Genomic DNA, 17,886 nt, shown 5'->3' with positions numbered 1-17,886 from the left:
CTGAAAAATAGACATCATGAAACATGTGCCACAAACATATCTATTGAATTGCATATGAAGACTATGGAACAAGAAGACAACCCCCAACCTTGTGATTTCGTTTGATTAGAGCATTCAGTAACCTGTCCAACAGCTGAAATTTGCCACACTGTTCCAGAAACTTATCAACAGGTGGATAGAGACCTGCAAAGATGTGAAACAAATGACAATGTAGATAAACGTACAAAACAATCAAATAGAGCATGCAAATAGGACGTGTCCAATGAGACCACGAACTATTTGAGTCAAAAGCAAAATGGAAAAGATCAGGGTGGCCACGTTCTAAATGATATATCCATATTACATTATCCATCGGCATACCACATACATCTTAGCAAACGAGACATATTAACAGACAACATAAAAATAGTACAACTAAAGCTCGACAAAAAATTAATACACGAATCGACAGACATGTACCCTGTCAATTAATACACATGTTATTACCTGTGCTGTTATTACATGTGTTAGGGAAATATGCAACTTAATATTATTAGGAGGCCAAAGCCATCATATATACATGTACAAGAGAATGCCAAGGGGCTAGAATACAAAAGGCCAAAGGCCATCATCTAACTCTAACACCCCCCCTCAAACTCATGGTGGATCCACAACACTGAGTTTGGAGAGGTGAAATCCATGCTGCGCTCTAGTCTGGGCCTTCGTGAAGAAGTCTGCTACCTGTAACTCGGAAGGCACATGCTGAAGACCAATAACATGATCCTGCACAGCAGCGCGCATGAAAAAAGCATCAACACCAATATGCTTGGTAAACTCATGCTTCACTGGGTCCCGCGCGATACTAATAGCACATGTACTGTCTGACAAGAGGGTGGTAGGTGTAGTGAAAGAAACACCAAAATCCTCTAGTAACCATCGTAACCAAGTCACCTCTGTTGTCAGAAGAGCCATAGCCCGCAACTCGGCCTCTGCACTCGAACGAGAAACTGCAGCCTGTTTCTTCGTCTTCCAAGCAATGAGAGAACCACCAAGAAAAACACAATAAGCAGAAAGTGACCGGCGGTCCGAAGGATCACTAGCCCATGTAGCATCTGAATAGGCCCGGAGTTGTAACGAGATGGAACGAGGGAAAAAGAGACGGCGAGAGATCGTGCCACGAAGATATCGTAGAACACGAAGAAGGTGACTATAATGAACTGAAGTGGGAGCAGAAATAAACTGACTCAGAATATGAACAGGATAGGAGATATCTGGACGTGTGACAGCAAGATAGACAAGACTCCCAACGAGATGACGATAACGCGTCGGATCAGACAAGGGCTCACCATCAGAAGCACGAAGGTGGAGATTGAGCTCCATAGGAGTCTCAACAGTGCGCTCATCACTAAGAGCCGCACGAGTAAGAAGATCATGGATATACTTTTCTTGGGAAATAAAAGAGCCATCAGAGGTGGATGAAACCTCAATCCCAAGAAAGTAACGAAGACGACCAAGATCAGACATAAGGAACTGCTCACTGAGACGGGCCTTGACAAAGGCAATGTACTCAGAATCGTCGCCAGTGATGATCATGTCATCAACATACAAAAGAAGAAGAGTTCTACCACGAGCAGAAAGATGGACAAACAACGCTGGATCATGAGCAGTGGGCAAAAAACCAGCGGCAATCACAACAGAGGTGAAGCGCTCAAACCAGGCACGAGGGGCTTGCTTAAGGCCATAAAGAGAGCGACGAAGACGACAAACCATGCCATCAGGAACAGAATACCCAGGTGGTGGCTGCATATAAACCTCCTCACACAACTCACCATTTAGAAAGGCATTCTTCACATCAAGTTGAGACACGGACCAATGGCGAACAGAGGCCACGGCGAGAAGTGTACGGACAGTGGTCATATGGGCCACGGGAGCAAAGGTCTCATCGTAATTGCGACCATGCTCTTGCTGAAAGCCGCGAGCCACAAGACGAGCTTTATAACGCTCAAGAGAACCATCAGAGCGAGTCTTTATCTTATAGACCCACTTACAAGTGATGGGACAAACACCGGGAGGAAGAGAAACCAGATCCGATGCTCCAGTATCAAGAATCCATGGAGATGTACCTGAATGAGTAGAAGGTGGTTTCTCAGTGCCAGAAGAGTCAGTCACGGAACTTGCAGAACTTTTCGGTGAAGAATCCCAAGTAGCAAGCAGAGATTGCAACTGCGCAATCTCATGTGGAGACAGGGACACAGCGGAAGAGGTCGAGGTAGAAACACCTGCTGATAATAAGCAGTCTTCACCACCCGTGGAAGCCGCGTGTAGAGTCGACCGAGAGTAGCGAGTCGACGTAGAGCCATATGTGGAAGCCACTGGGGGAGTGGACATAGAGCGATCACCATCGCGCGCGAAAGCCGCGAGAGGAGTCGACGTTGAGCGGTCACGGCCGCGCGCGGAAGCCGCGAGAGGAGTCGACGTAGAGCGGTGACCACCGCGCGCGGAAGCCGCAAGAGGAGTCGATGTAGAGCGGCCAACAACACTGGTGGAAGTCGCAAAAGGTGTCGAAGTAGAGCGACAACCACCGTCTCCAAGCGGGCGAGCACCAAGCACCGAGGAAAGACGCATGTGCGAGACAGGATCAATGTATGAAACACCGCCAAAAAACATCGAGCGGCGATGAAGAGGTGTACCCGACGAAAGCATTGTATCTCTTTTTTTACTCTTTTTTTTCTAAACTCAATCTCCAATCCAACAGAATACGCCCCAAACAGGGCCAAAGGTGTCAACAGCAGCCGAGGCCCAAAACGTGGCCCCAGTTGCCCACGTTCAGGATAACACACGAAGCGGCCTCGTTCACGGACGGTCAAGCGGAAGAGGCACAGGCAAGCCTGCAGGGGTCGCCGGCGGCACAGGCGTGTCCGACGAGCGAGATGGAGCGGAGCCGGTGGCGGCCAGAGAATCAGCCCCGGATAGGCAGCAGGCGGCGGCCTGATTACCGGCGGCGGCGGAGGGCCTTCTCGCGGGCGGCTTGCTCCCAACGATGGCGGACGGCCTTCTCGGGGGCGATCTGACAGGGAGGAAGGGCCGGCGCCCTAGGCCCTCGCTCCCTGGTACTCCCGATCTTCCTGGTACTCCCGATCGTCCCTTGGCCCTCGCTCTCTTCTTCTCTTCGATCTGGTTGTGGCGTGGTGAAGAGAGGTGGCTAGATGTGGTGGTGCTGGAAGATAGACCAGCAGCCGGTGATGGTGGGGCTGGATTGGGCGGGTGGGTGTGGCAAAACAGCAGCAGCGATCAGCCACAGGGAAGGAGCAGTGGCTGCCGGCAGGGAAGAGGACAGTGACGGGCAAGAGTACTGGCGGACGCGAGATGGGATCGGATGAAGCACGAGTTGCGCGTGCGGAAAAAAAAACCTAATGCTCTAATACCATGTTAGGGAAATATGCAACTTGATATTATTAGGATTCCAAAGCCATCATATATACATGTACAAGAGAATGCCAAGGGGCTAGAATACAAAAGGCCAAAGGCCATCATCTAACTCTAACAACATTTACATGGACCCAAATTGGGGGCCCTTGGATTTGAGGGGCCCTGTGCGAGCGCACAGCCCCTTCAACGGGCCTGTGCAGATAAAATGATCTTGCATTACAAAAAAAATGTTCATCAAATAAAAAAACTGGTTGTGAATTTCAAACAATGTTCCACAAATTTACAATAAATGTCCGCCGATTCTAGAAATGTTTGTGGATTCAAAAAATAGTTTATAAAATGTTCAAATTTTTAAAAAAATGTTGGAAAATATTATAAAATGTCCATGAAGTCAAAAAGTGTTTGAAACTGTAAAAGTGTTCCCAAAATTTGAAAAATATTCACCATTTCAAATATGTGCACGAGATTCAAAAAATATTCATGGCTTCAAAAAATTTCCATGATTTCAAGAAATTGCGAGTGATAGTGCATCTGGGTGATGCAACAAAATATGATTATGGCCACTGGAGATTATGAGTTTTTTTCTCCCTTTGCAGTGCACGAGCCCTTTTGCTAGTGAATACTAACATCCTTTCCTTATTTTCTTCTTACTACATTTATTTTTTATTTTTTTCTCGAATGAACATTTTATTTCAAAGTTGATGAACGTTTTTTTCAAATTCAGATAAACTTTTTTCAAATATGATGAATTGTTTATCAAATTTGATGAACTTTTTTCAAAAGCAATGAACTTTTCTAAGATTGATGACGAAGCGGGAAACCAACGAAAAGGCATAGTGACCCGCGACCAAAGAAAACACTCGAGAAAATAGTTAGCCACCAACAGGGCCGGTCCTGAGATTTTGGGGGCCCGGGGCTAGACAATACAAAGGGGCCCTAAAGCCACATTTTTTTCTCTATCTCTATTGCATCTAAATTTTGCCTAAAAAAAATTGCATCTAATTTCTCAATGCACTATAATTTTTGTCGCATTGTCATGTCGACTGTCCAACAAACTGAGGTCATAAACATTCATAGAGAAATTGGTCGCTGTTTTCAATCGGCACTTGTATGTTTCTATAAGGTTCGTGCCTACATAAATTATTATCATCCTATATTTTGTCACTGTTTTTTTAACAGTAAAAAATGCATTCCTTGGAATTTTTAGCAGAAGTAATTGTACCTCTTCTAGAAAAACGCCAAGATCTCCTTTCTGAATCTCAATCAACTCATATGCAAGTATATTTTCTTTAATCATTACCAGATGGATACTTTCTAGATAACATCTTGCCCGTTAGCACACAAACATATGATACAAGAAATTAGAAACACTGTTAGGTAAATAAAAATTGCTAAGGATGGCTTGGAACAAAGATCTGGATGTCTGGAAAATTTAAAATTGCAAGATATTGCTGCTGCTTAGTACTAGTCACGGACAAAAATCCAAGCTCATCTTTTATAATCCCAACCAACACAAGAAATCAAAGTGACAAAGATATATGTGTGGGCTACGGGTGCAAGATGAAGCTGCTTACGACATTCGGCTCTTCGAGTTGAGATCTCTCGCCTGCCATAGGGAACCGGCGGGTGGCGCGGTCTTTGGGCTCTTTTTGCACTAAGATGGTGTTTTGTTGGTCGTTGGACTTCATGGATTTTGCCATTGACGAGTTCCGGAATGCTCCACCGGATATCTTGATTGGGTGATTCACGCGTGTAGATTGCTTGACCAGATGGGATTCGTTCGTCTGCATCCCTCTTTCAGCTCGAGTGGCTTCAGGAGGGTGTGACGCGAAGCTTCGGTATCTGTTGACATTATAGGACACGTCGGTATTTCGATTTCCATGGTTAAGACAGTGGCGGAGAACGTCATGGCGGTTGAGGTCTAAGGCCTTGTAATTGCGGATGAAGTCTTCCTGGTGATAAGGACTTTGGTGATTCGTGACTCGTAGCAGTGACATCGGCAAGTGGGGCGGCAGCACAGGCGGAGTACAGAGTCTTAGGTTTCAGGGTGAAAACCCAAGGCCCGGCCTTAATTGGTTGTGTCTGGCAGTGCCCTTATTGAAAGCATTGTTTTGAGAGCGCGGATCTTCTTCAGGGTCAAAATCTAAGATCTAGGATCAGGCAATGACGGTGCATGTGCACTATTTTCTTTTTGGAGGCGTCGCTTTTGGAGAATCTGGACTTCGTGTGTTGTCTAGGTGGTGTTTCATGCTGCAGCTACAAGGAATTGATCACTGTAGCGGGATCTTTCATTTTATTTTTATTTTTTTCTTTTTGTCTTTTGGCTGTGTGCATCCATAATATCTTTACGATATTGCGTTGTTGCAGAGGCTGGATGTAATTGGTATCTTCACGACATTAATATATTTTCCTTATCAAAAATAATAATTTTGTAGGCTACGGGGATGATCTTCATGAAATGAATAAACGGCCTATAAATAAAGACTAGAAAATGAGGGTTTGCATCGAAGAGCGGGTTGGTTGGAATATGAAAAACTGTATTACCTTCTTCCGGTAATCACTCATGGCAGCAGAAAATCATGATTAGAAGACATGGGCGGGGGCGCAATCAACCTTGGGGTTGATTCGTTGCCAATTGGGAAAGCGGAGTTTATAGAAGCCGAGAAGATTGCGCCCGTGAGGCAAAGCACAAAAACATAGTATGGCAGCAGAAAATTACGATTAGAGGCTGGATGTAATTGCGTTGTTGCAGAGGCCGGATGTAATTGGTATCTTCACGACATTAATCTATTTTCCTTATCAAAAAAAATAATTTTGTGGGCTACGGGGATGATCTTCATGAAATGAATAAACGGCCTATAAATAAAGACTAGAAAATGAGGGTTTGCATCGAAGAGCGGGTTGGTTGGAATATGAAAAATTGTATTACCTTCTTCCGGTAATCACTCATGGCAGCAGAAAATCACGATTAGAAGACATGGGCGGGGGCGCAATCAACCTTGGAGTTGATTCATTGCCAATTGGGGAAGCGGAGTTTATAGAAGCCGAGAAGATTGCGCCCGTGAGGCAAAGCACAAAAGCATAATATGGCAGCAGAAAATTACGATTAGAAGACATGGGCGGGGGCGCAATCAACCTTGGGGTTGATTCCTTGCCAATTGGGGAAGCAGAGTATACATGGGCGGGGGCGCAATCAACCTTGGGGTTGATTCCTTGCCAATTGGGGAAGCGGAGTATATATGGGCGGGGGCGCAATCAACCTTGGGGTTGATTCCTTGCCAATTGGGGAAGCGGAGTATATAGAAGCCGAGAAGGAGCTTTCTTGGATTCGAACCAAAGACTTGCTGCTTGCGCATGAATCTACCTAACCAGTCCACCTACTCAGTGATGTTGACATAAGAAGCAGAGCAAGTCTAAAATTTATCTGCGTAAACTGAACAATACTTAAAAAATTGCAAACATTGTTTCGAATTTCGAACACCTTGAGTTACGAATAACTCTTAACAAACACGGACAATTTTAGAAATTTCTCATCAACTTTTGGAATTATGAAGAAATTTTCAAATTCCTGAACATGGTTGGAAAACCTGAACGGTATTTGAATTTGTAAACAAAACTTGAAAAATGGAGCATCATTAAAAATCTGAACTATTTATTTAAAACTCGAACTTTAAAAAAAATTAGAACATGTTTTAAAAACATGAACATTTTTTGGATTTGTGAACAAAATTTGAACACATGGAACAAATTTAAATTCAGAGCAAAAAAATAAACTGAGAACAATTCAAAAATCCTTAAAAAATTAAAATGTGAAAACGTTTTATATAGGTGAACAAAAAATTGAAACGGATTGTATTTCTAAATCTTAGAACATTATTCGAAAACATGAAAGTTTTAAGAATTGGTGTACAAAATTTGAAAAGGGGACAGCTTTCGAAATCTAGAACAAAATTATGAAACTGAGAACAATTAGGAAATCCAGAATTTTTAAATAGGAACATTTTTAGAACCCCCGAACAAAAATCATAAAGGCGAACAATTTTTGAAAACACGAACATTTTTTTAAACTCCCAAAAAAATGAAAAATAGGAACAAATTTTGGAAGTAGGAACATTTTCTGAAACTCCAAAACAAAATTCAAAATGCGAATATAATTTGAAATTGCGAAGATTTCTTGAAAACTGGAACATTTTCTGAAACTCCCGAACAAAATTTTGAACACACGAATATTTTTTGAAAAAGGAACAATTTTTTGAATTTCGTGAACAAGTCTTTTTGGAAAACATGGATTTCTTGAAAATTCTGCAACTTTTGGAAAGGAGAAAAAAATTGAAAAAAATAAAGCAAAAAGAAATAGAAACAGAAACAGAAAAAGGAAAAGGAAAAGGAAAAAAGAAACAGAAAAATAAAAAATGAAAAGAAATTACAAAACAAAAACCCGGTTCAGGAACCTTCTAGAAGGTTCCCAAAACCGGCAAGAACCAGCTCGGATCATGTAGAAGGTTCCCAAAACCGTTCACGAGAAAGCTACGCGGAATGTTATACACGGATCAGCTGCCTGGATCGCTTCGCCGAAATTAAAAGGCTAAACAGGCTGGCCGGCCTATTTACTCGCATGGGTTATTGGACGGAACAAGAAGGTTCACGCCCCTGAAACCTCTCGCAATCACCAGCAGACAGCAATGGGGCGACGAGGCAGGCAGCGATGCCGGCGTTCTTCTCCAGCGAATTTAGCCTCGACCTCGACGGGGCAACGAGGTAGAAGGCGTCGCCACCCTCCTCCTCCCCAGCGAATTCGTTTGTCAGTATAGGTGAGTCACCGCCCGACGCCGTTCTCTACTTGATCCCTCGAACGCCAAAAGAAACCCTAGCTTATTATACCACATGTAGATACGGCGAGGCTATTTCTGCTCTAAGGAGACACATCAAGTTGGCTTGGATCCCATTATATCTTGAGTTCCTTGGTTTGCTTGACTTGTGTATCCGCAGCTACTGGTTTGGGGAATCATGGGTTGATGATGGTGTTGTTTGAGACACCCTCGGGCTTCGCAATTTTCTATCTTGACGGGGTCAGCCTCTACGAACCAGATGCCATGGAGGTGATTGCGTTGTTCTTCACTCTTTTCGTAGCACATGCCTGGTTGCTATTGTTATCTTTGTTATTGACCTAATTTTTGTGGATTCATTAGTAGAAAATGGAAGCTTTAAAACCGGTTCGTAAGGGCCTTTAGTGCGTTCCATAACCGGCACTAATTGGTGGGCACTAAAGGCCCCCCCTTTAGTACCGGTTCGGCACGAACCGGCGCTAAAGTGCCACCACGTGGCGTGAGCTCGCGCCCTGGTATGGGGGACCTTTAGTACCGGTTGGTGTTACCAACCGGTACTAAAGATTTTTTTTTGAAAATTTTGGAAAAAAAATTTGATTATTTTTTTTCAATTTTTAATTTTTCTGAATTATTTGGTGATTTAGTCTCTAATCACCTCTCTTAACTGCTCAAGTGTGGATCACTCATTTCAAATCATCTAACTTCCCGACCGGTCACCCATCCCTCTCACTACTCCAGCCCAAGCACGCTTAACTTTCGGGTTCTATTCTCCTTCGTTTCCAAGTCTGCACTTGTTGTTTTCCTGACAATAGTAAGATGTCAATCCTATTAACCCTCGGGAGTTTAGCTTGAGCATGAAGTCACACATTTCACTGTTTGAGTTTGAAACTATTATTCTAAAAAACAGTAATTATTTAGTAACACTAATATTTCTTGAATAAGTTTGACCATAGTTTGACCACAGTTTGACCATAGTTTGACCAGATTTGACCAAAATTCAAAAAATTGAAATAATTATTTAGTAACACTAATATTCTTGAATAATTATGTAGTAACATTAATACTTCTTGAATAAGTAGTTTGACCAGATTTAACAATTTTTTTAAAAAAACTTAAATTTGATCATATCTTTTTTTCCTTTTGGAATTTGAGGGTTCTAAAAAATTGCAAATAGGCTGTAGGCTGTTTCCATCGGATGCGGATTTTCGTGCTGAATTTTTTGATATATTATATGTTTTTTTTTCGACATCGTATGCAAAAGTTATAGCCATTTTACATTTTCCCTACACTTTTTGCAAAACATGTCCAAATTTAAGTTTTCAAATTTTCCTAACGTGTAGATGTAGTAATATAACTACCTCTCGAAGAATTTTATTTGAAGAAGTTTTTATCATTTTCTTTTGATTTTTTCAAAACTGAAATGGCGATACACGCGAGGGGTGGGGGGGAGGTGAGGGGGGTAGAGTTTGAAAATTGCCCTATAGTGCCGGTTTGTGTCTTCAACCGGGACTATAGGTTAAGACTCTGTAGTGCCGGTTGGTGACACAAACCGGTACTATAGGTTAGACCTTTAGTACCGGTTTGTGTCACAAACCGTCACTAAAGGTGCTCGTGGGGCCCTGGCCTGACGCCAGTCTGCCACCACCTCTTTATTACCGGTTCGTGACACGAACCGGTACTAAAGATTCATTACGAACCGGCACTAATGCATAGCCATTCGAACCGGCACTATTGATCACATTAGTATCGGTTTTTTTACAAACCAGCACTAATATGCTTCACGTTTGATCCTTTTTCTACTAGTGATTCTATCTATCTCCTACAGAATATATGGGGGCACTTCGTCACGGAATACAGAGCAAGCCATGTAGGTTCCGCCTTTTCCTCTTATCATTTTATTGCAATTTCTTAAAACGAATTACCTTAGCAAGTAGTAACTGCTTGATTGAGCACAGAGCCACAGAGTCGGTACTATCCAAGAAAACTGCCACATAATATTTTCGAAATAAATCACATTGGTAACTGCTTGATTGAGCCCAAACATGGGCCGGCGTAGGCGGCAGAGGGGCCACCCCTTCCTCTCCGCGCGGGGTCTTGGGCAGCCGCGGGACAGCCTGCCATCGGAGGCGTCAAGTTGCAGAAGGGCTCGGCGGCACTTCATCAGGCACTTGGGGTGGTGTCGGCGGCGGCGCGGCGGTGGCCTGATGCTCCGGCGTGGTGTGGTGGCTGCTAGCTTCGGTGGTGGCGGGTTGGTCTCATCCCGGCCAGATATGACGCGGGGGATGGCGGACGGCGCAGGGCCAGGGGTTCGGGGGCGACGGGTGCGTGATGCCGGCATGGATCCGGCAGGGCAGCATGCGCCCGACGCGATGGCGTGGCTCGGGGCTTCCCGGTCGACGGTGGGGCGGGGATACTGCCCTGGTTGGCAGCGGTCTATCTGGGGCTGCGCGGCTCAACATGGCTCGTTGCGAGCTGTTTCTGGTCGGCAGCGTGGATCTAAAGCGTGGGGGAGGATGGCCATCAGCGCCATGCAGGTAGAGGGCCGACCTGGTCCGCGTTGGTGCTTGCCGTCGCGTTTGTGCCAATGTGCCTTGCTGCTCCGTTGTGTGGTCGGTCCGAGTTGGCGCCCGTGTTGCTGTTGTGCCGTTAGTCGGAACGACATCGGTGACCAGCAGTGTGGCGGGCCTGAGCTTGTCTCGACTAAGGTCGGACCTTGCTTGGCGGTGGCCTTCGGCAGCTACTAGGCAGTGTCCCCCTCAGTTCACAGGGACTGGATGGGGACGCGGACGTGGACGCCTCCAACGGTAGAGACGATCACCCAGGCCCGATGGCTGATGCCGGGATAGGAGCAAAATGATGTCTCTTCAGCTCTTCCCACCGTGGTCTATGCGTTGCGATGGTGATGGCTGGCGGTGCCTCGGGACATGGATGTCGTGGTAGAGGCCTGGATGGTGGACCATATGGTGGCTTTCCGGCAGGCCCCATGGCGGCAGTGGTGGCTATGTCTCTCGCTCACCGGGTCGGTGAGGGATGTAGCGGTGGGTGGTTCGGGCACACTTTCTGTTGCCCAGATCTGGATCTGGAGGCCGGTTCTTGCGGTGACTGATCTGGGTGCCTCGTGGTGGCACGAGTGAGCTGCCGAGCGAAAACTCTGTGCTTTGGTGCCGGCGATGACGACATCCGCGGGCGCCGTTATCTTCTTGAAGACATCGTCGTGGTTCTCCTCTCTGTGTCAGAGTCTCCGGATGAAAACCCTTATCCGCCTCGGCCTCGGCAGCAGCGGTGCCCGCGTTCCTCTCTTGAGGCCGGTGTCGTGGAGGCTAGGTGTCCTAGATCGTGTCATGGTGTTGTAATCGGGTTGTCCTGTGTTAGTGGTTCCACAGAATAGTCGCATGCATTGGCCAGTTATCTAGGGATCTGCTGTCTCGGAGGACTACCTCTCCACATTGTATCGTTTGGCTGTGTAACTTTGGTGTTGTTGCTTTATATATAAAGCGGGGCGAGAACCTGTTTCGAGAGACCTTAGTACATCAACCAAACAGGCCAATAAATCTTTATGATTGAGATGTAACTACTGATCCTGATCTGATTGAGACATTTAGATGATGTTTGAGTATTTGTTTTTTTCCTCCTGTTTATTAAGCTTGTCCTTCTTCATTTCTTTATCAGGTCATTTGGCGAAAAGACTTTCAAGTTTTTAAAGACAAATCTGATGCCATTAACCATGATACTGGTCTTAACAATCAGGTTACTAACATGCTCTTGAAGTGGTACCAACCTGGGCAGAAACTTGCTGTTGGCAAGACTGAATATAAAATAGTCATTGAAGCAAAAATGGTAAGTGTAAGCTCCCTTTTGTCCTTGCGTATGTCGACAATTTTGAGCACCATCATTTAGTTTTTTTTAATAAAAGAGGTTTCCCTCCGATTTCATTAACGAAACCAAAAGCAGAGTTTAGTAGTCTCATACAACGCACCCAGGGACACCACACAATTTTATCGATTACATTTGTCCCGACCCCCTACGACCAGGGCAAGGAGTCGATCCTTACATCCATCACCAACAACTAACCGAGTCACCAATATGAAGAAACACAAATCGACATAAAGGAAAAAAGAAGCTGGTCTTCATTGGGACTCCAAGCGACGAACCCCCAGCCTCCATCCTTGCGTCGCCTTGTAGATTTCATTTGCCACCCGCTCGATTAGTCTTGCTCCCAGCTGCATTATTCTTTCCTCCGGCTTTTTTTTCTGCAAAATTGACCAATCCACAATCCAGTTACACATCAACTGTACAAAAATCATTGGGTCATATATCTTTTTTTTCGACCTGAAAATTATATCGTTTCTACATTTCCAAAGAGCCCAGAAAATAACTGCGCTCCCCACTAAAACCATTCCTTTTTCTGGGGTTTTAAAGGATTTTAACCATCTCCCCAGAAAATCGTCCAGGTCCGTGGGGCATCGCCTGAGATCGAAAGCGCATTTGATCAGACTCCAAACTAGTCTAGCTGCAGAGCAGTCAAAGAATAAGTGGTCGATAGTTTCTATCTTACCACAATATACACATTCCTTCGCACCTTTCCACCCTTTTCTAAGTAGATTATCTTTTGTCAATATGCTTTTTTTGTTCATCAACCAAAGAAACATTTTGATTTTCGACGGCACCTTAGTTTTCCACAGAAATTTATGTGGGTACCCCACACCCTGATTTATCAGAAAGGAATATAAAGATTTAACTGAAAATTGTCTATTTTTAGTCAGCATCCACACAGGTCGATCTGTTCCTCCATGCATCCTGACAGATTCACATCTCTGCTTAAGGCTAGTCCAGAGTTCCTTAGCCTCTGTATTTAGATTGCTCCTGAAGCTAAAACCCTGCCACCCTTTGTTTACTGCTTCTGCCACAGAGATATTGTGGTCGAAGCTAATGTTATATAGTCTGGGGTATACGTCCTTCAAAGGTCTAGCCCCAACCCACCAGTCCTCCCAAAACCTGGTTTCTTTTCCATCACCAAGTCTTTTTTTACATGTTGAAAATAAATTCTCTTAATATCCATTAGACTGCACCAAAATTGGGAGTCTCCTGGCTTTTTTTCCAACCCTGCCAAGCATCTGTTTTGGATATATTTAGATTTCTAAATGTTTACCCAGGTTCCAGATTCAGTTTCTATTTTCCATAACCACTTAGCTAAGAGGGATTTGTTCATAATATCCAAATTAATGATACCCAGCCCCCCCAAATCTTTTGGCATACAACAGGTCTTCCAATTAACCAGGTGATATTTCTTTTTATTTTCATCTTCCTGCCACACTAATCTGGCTCTGAAAAAAATCAGCTTTCTTCCTTACTCCTACAGGTAGAGGATAGAAAGACATCATGAATAAAGGTATATTGGTCAGGCAAGCTTGCACTAGGGTTACCCTCCCAGCCATGTTGAGAAGTCTCCCCTACCAGCATGCACATCTTTTCTCAATTTTTTTCAGTAACCCCCTTCCAAAATTTGTTACCCAGCCTGACATCTGCTACTGGTAAGCCTAAATATTTTATAGGCATCCCCCCAACTTCACATGTGAAAATGTCTTGGTATATTTTGGTTTTTTAGTTGCTTCCCCAAATAGGAAAATCTCACTCTTGTGGAAGTTTATAGTCAATCCTGACATCCGCTCAAAAGCAGTTAAAATGAATTTTAAGTTTCTTGCACTGTTCTCATCATCTTGTAACAGAAAAATTGTATCATCTGCATTTTGGAGCATATTTACCTCACAATCATTTAATTCAGAGAGGACTCCCTTCACGAACCCTCCTCTTTTTGCGTTATCCAAAATAATAGCTAAGGCATCCACAGCAATATCAAAGAGTAATGGTGACAGGGAATCCCCTTGTCTCAACCCTTTAAATGTTTTAAAGTAAGGTCCTATTTCATCATTGACCTTTACTTCCACATGTCCCCCTACCATGGTTTGCATAACCATATCACACCATTTATCAAGGAATTTCTTAAGTTTCAACATTTTATATACAAAGGGCCATTTTATCTTATCATATGCTTTTTCAAAATCTACTTTGAACAAGAGAGCACTCTGTTTCTTTTTGTGTATGGAGTTAAGTGCTTCATGCAGCACCACAACTCCTTCCATAATATATCTTCCCTTTATAAAGGCTGTTTGATTTGGGGAGATAATTGGTCTGATCACTTTGCTCAATCTGTTCATCAGCACTTTAGTAATAATTTAAAGCTCACATTTAGTAAGCAAATAGGTCTAAATTTTTGGATTTGTCTAGCATCTTTTATTTTTGGCACCAAAGTTATAATACCATAATTCAGCCTAGAGATGTCTAGCTTGCCAGAGTGGAATTCATCTAATAGTTCTTTTAACTCCCACTTCACCAGGTCCCAAAATTCTTGATAGAATTCCACTGGCAGGCCATCAGGTCTAGGACTTTTGTTTCTCTCCATGGCAAAAACCACCTCATGAATTTCTTGCATATTAAAAGGTTCAATCAGAGTTTTACTCTGATCATCTGTAATGCCAGGGGCCTCTTGTATATTTAAGTTCACAGTAGAAACTTCAGGTTGGCCAAATAATTCTTTGTAAAAATTAGTAATGTATTTGGTCAGTTCATCATCTCCCTCAATCACCCCTTCTTCCTGGTTCAAGGAAAAAAATTCTATTTTTTCTCCTTCTTCCATTTACTTTGGCATGATAATACCTAGAGTTATTATCTCCATCTTTAATTTCCTTGTGTTTATATCTCTGTAGCCATTTAATTTCCTCCTGTTTCAGCAACCTCCCCAGTTGTTTTCTTAGTTCCTTCTGTTCAATCCTGTCTGTAGCTGATAAACCCATAATCTCTACCTTTTTGTCTATATCATCCAATCTACTCATTATATCTTTTTTGATTTTTCTATCTACTGCATCTGAGTTTAGTATCCATCCTCTCACTTTTTGTCTAAAAACTCTTAGTTTCTTTTGCCATCTATCCAATATACCTCCCCCCACCTGCATATTCCATATCTTATAGACATATTCCTTAAATCCCTCTTTGAGCATCCAAGCATTCTCAAATCTAAAAATGACATTACTATTCTTTTTGTCACCAGAGTCCACAATCAGTGGTGTATGATCTGACAGCTCTCTTTCTAAAGCTTGAACAGTAGTTAAAGGATACTTCTCTTCCCAATCAGGACAGATGAGTACCCTATCTAGTTTTTCATAAGTGGGATCTTCTTGGTTATTGGCCCAAGTATATTTCCTCCCCCCCCAAAGGTATTTCTCTCAATCCATCCTGTTCAATAATAGCATTAAACACAAAACTCCAGTGGTCAGTACCAGTGGGTTTGTTTTTTTCAGTGCTGTTTCTGATAATATTAAAATCTCCCCCAATCATCATAGGTACTGAGGAACAGCCCTGATATAGTCTGGACATCTCTGCCAAATAGGCAGTTTTGCCAGCAGGCTGTGCATCCCCATATACTACTATAAGGTTCCATTCAAATTTACTTTTTTTGTCAACAACCAATATCCTAATAAAATAAGCCCCCATTTCTGTGTTAATAACATCAAAATTGTCACAATTAACACCCACTAGGATCCCTCCGGATTTTCCCCTTGGTTTGGACCATTTCCGTTCAAAGTTTCTTCCCCCACACAAATTGTGTAGTTCATTCTTTGAAAAGTCCCCTTTAATAGTTTCTTGTATCCCAACAAAATCCAGTCTCCTGTTAATAATGCTTTCCTTAATAAAATTGTTCTTACTATCTTTTCCAATTCCTCTAACATTCCAGAACATCCCTATCATTGTCACCCTTCTAAACTATTTTATGTTTCTTCTTCCCTTTTCCAAATCTACTAGTTGTCTTCCCACAGGAAAATCCTAGTGAGTTCAAGCTATTTCTTTTTGTTTTAGTAAAGAATTTTTTAAGATGAGTGAAGTGGTCCATTTCTAGCTCAGCATCAGAATTGTCCTCATTAGAACATATTTCTGCGAGGTCTGTATCTCCAATATCAATAAGGTTAGGTTCATCAGAATGACCTTCCTTCTCTTTCTGTTTGCATATATGCTGTAAGTAGAAGTCTCTTCTACATTGTTCCATTTTATCTATCATATCCAGATTGGATTCAATCATGTTAATGGAACACCCCAAATCAAACCCAATCTGGTCTGCCATATCTAGCAATGATGTTTTGTGACAATTTAAATTCTGATACTTACCATAGTTGTCCTTAGCAGCAGCTCTTTCTTTGGCCAACTCTTCAATCTTGGCATTTTGTTTGCCAGCCAGTCTCCCACATCTCCCCAGCTGCTCCTCTTCTGTCTCATTATTGTCTGTGTCTTTCTCCCCTGTCTTCACACCCACCTTAGTGCCAAAGGACACAGATTCCTGGCTAGCATTGTAATCCACTACCTCGTTGTAGTTATTGTGATCATCTTCTCCCTTTTTTTCTGAGTCCAAAATCCTCAGATCAGCATCAGTGATCTCCTCCATTTCTTTTTCTCCAGCTTCCCACATTTCTATTTTATCCACACATTTATCAATCATACCCTGTTGTTTGTTAATAAGATCCATAAGAGTTTTTTTGTCCCGTTCTAATTCCATAATCTTCTTTTCCTCTTTCATTCTGAGTGCTTTTTGTCTTGCCTTGTCTTCTTCTAGGTCAGCCCCCTTTTTCATGATCATTTCCATGCAGTTTTCCACTTTCTTTCTTGCCTCCATCTCCAGCATTTGTTCTTTTTGAATTCTTACAATCTCCTCATTCTTCTTTTTCATCTCCTCAAATTGAGCTAATCCCAAGCTTCCCAAAGATATCATCTCTTTATTTCCAAGTCCTTCCTCATCTCCTCCCTTGTGTCTTTTTCTCAGAGTCTCCTCATCATTGTCTCCATCTGAACTCTCCTTCCCCTGTCTTTTATGTTCTCCATACCATCCCATTTCCACCACACTCTCCAGCTCAGGAACAATCTTATATATCATCAAGTCTTTGTCAGTGATTTCGGTGAAGGCTGGTATTTTGTCATAGTCTCTTATTCCAACCTTAGCTCTGATCTTCTCCTTGGCAATAGTGTTCATATCAATTTCTAGCACAGGCCCCAGGGTTGCAGCCACTTCACACATCCCAAAGAAGTGCCTAAAGCATTCTGGAACCTTCCCAAACAGTGCCCATATAGCGTGAAGCTTACCTACTGCCTGTGAATCAAAGCTCCATCCCTTGACATTTATCACAGCTCCAGAACCCAACAATGTGAAATCATTGCACTTACTCAGCTCCACTAGTCTTCCTTTATTTGGGAATCTGACCAAAAAGGCATTTTCTCCTTGTTTCTTGCACCTCCACTGCCAATTCTAGTTAAACATATAATGCAGTCTGTCAACCAACGGTGTTTCATTGATTGTCCCTGAAACCACTGTGATTATGGCCATAGGGTTAGGGTTTTCCATTTCCAAGACTTCCTTAGCACTCTGAACCAGTAGCACGCCCAGCCCCCTTGCAGCATATCCAACAAATTTGGGTACAGGCTTGATTTGTTTCAACCAGTTGCACTCATCTGTGACATGGTTTTTCTTGCCACATATCACACAATGTCCCAGAGGGCAATCTTTAGTCAAGTGATTGATTTCCTTGCATTTGTTGCAAAACATTTTGTTCTG

This window comes from Triticum urartu, chromosome 5, assembly GCF_003073215.2.
Source record: "Triticum urartu cultivar G1812 chromosome 5, Tu2.1, whole genome shotgun sequence".
NCBI lineage: Eukaryota > Viridiplantae > Streptophyta > Magnoliopsida > Poales > Poaceae > Triticum > Triticum urartu.
Note: the sequence above shows the minus strand (reverse complement) of the source record.